This window comes from Rana temporaria, chromosome 13, assembly GCF_905171775.1.
Source record: "Rana temporaria chromosome 13, aRanTem1.1, whole genome shotgun sequence".
Taxonomy (NCBI): Eukaryota; Metazoa; Chordata; class Amphibia; order Anura; family Ranidae; genus Rana; species Rana temporaria.
The window spans coordinates 98255617-98256879 of record NC_053501.1 but is presented as its reverse complement, the minus strand read 5'-3'; positions in this window follow the sequence as shown (position 1 = coordinate 98256879).

Here is a 1263-nt window from a genome sequence, read left to right as displayed (position 1 = left end):
TTTTATACAGGTACCAGAGAAGATCTGACCAATCATAAAACAGGGAAGCTGACCTCAAGAATGACCTAAGTGGACGTGTACGGGAATTAGAAATGTATAATTATTTCATGTGTGACACTATAGTCATTATTATTTTGAAGTTCCACTGTCCAGCTTGTAAATGATTGTCATGACCTCCTGACCATTGTCTATAATGACATAGACACGTTTATCTGTAAGTGATATCATCAACTGTTTTTTTTTGTCCAGCTGAAATCTAAATGAATTGGGACTGGCAATGTATTTTTTATTTATTTTTGTATTCATGGTTATACCCATTCTACCATTAATATTTTGTAAAACACAAAAACCCATAGTAAACTAGCAATAATTCTTCTAATATGAAATCTGACACTATTATTAGTGTTGAGCAGAATACGCCATATTCGATTTCGCGATATATCACGAATATATAGCCGAATATTCGAGAAATATTCGCTAAATTCGAATATTCGTGATATTTTATCGAAATGAAATTTTTGCGAAATTTCGCTATTGCGAATGCGAAAATAATTGCGAAATTTTGACAACAGCGGAAGGAGCACTCTGATTGGCTCAGAATATTCGTGATATTTTGCACTCTGATTGGCTCAGAATATTCGTGATATTGTATCGAAATTTCGCAAAATGCGAATGCGATATTGATGGCGAAATTTCGGAAGGAGCACTCTGATTGGCTCAGAATATTCGTGATATTTTACAATACAAAATAATTGCGAAATTTCGACAAATGCGGAAGGAGCACTCTGATTGGCTCAGAATATTCGTGATATTTTACAATACAAAATAATTGCGAATATTCGGCAAATGCGGAAGGAGCACTCTGATTGGCTCAGAATATTCTTGATATTTTACAATAGAAAATAAAAAGTGTTTTGCATTGGTGGTGATTCTTTACTCTATCCATCTGTCACAGCCGTTTGTCAATCAAACACCTTGAAGATTGAACACGTTCATGCTGCATGCTTTGGACTTTTTTTCACTTCACATATCAAAGACATTTTTATGAAAGATTATTTTTCTATTATTGGGACTATATTTCTTTATATATTTGTTTCACTGTGTATTTCACAAGTTATTTGCGCTTGCTTATTTTATAATTTGCCCACATGTCTTGTCACTAGACATATTTTTTATTCTTGTAGAGCGACTCCATTTTCTGTCTTGTATTAATTTATGTTGTATAACATTTTTGAGTTGCTGCTGTATTCTCCCCTTTTTTTA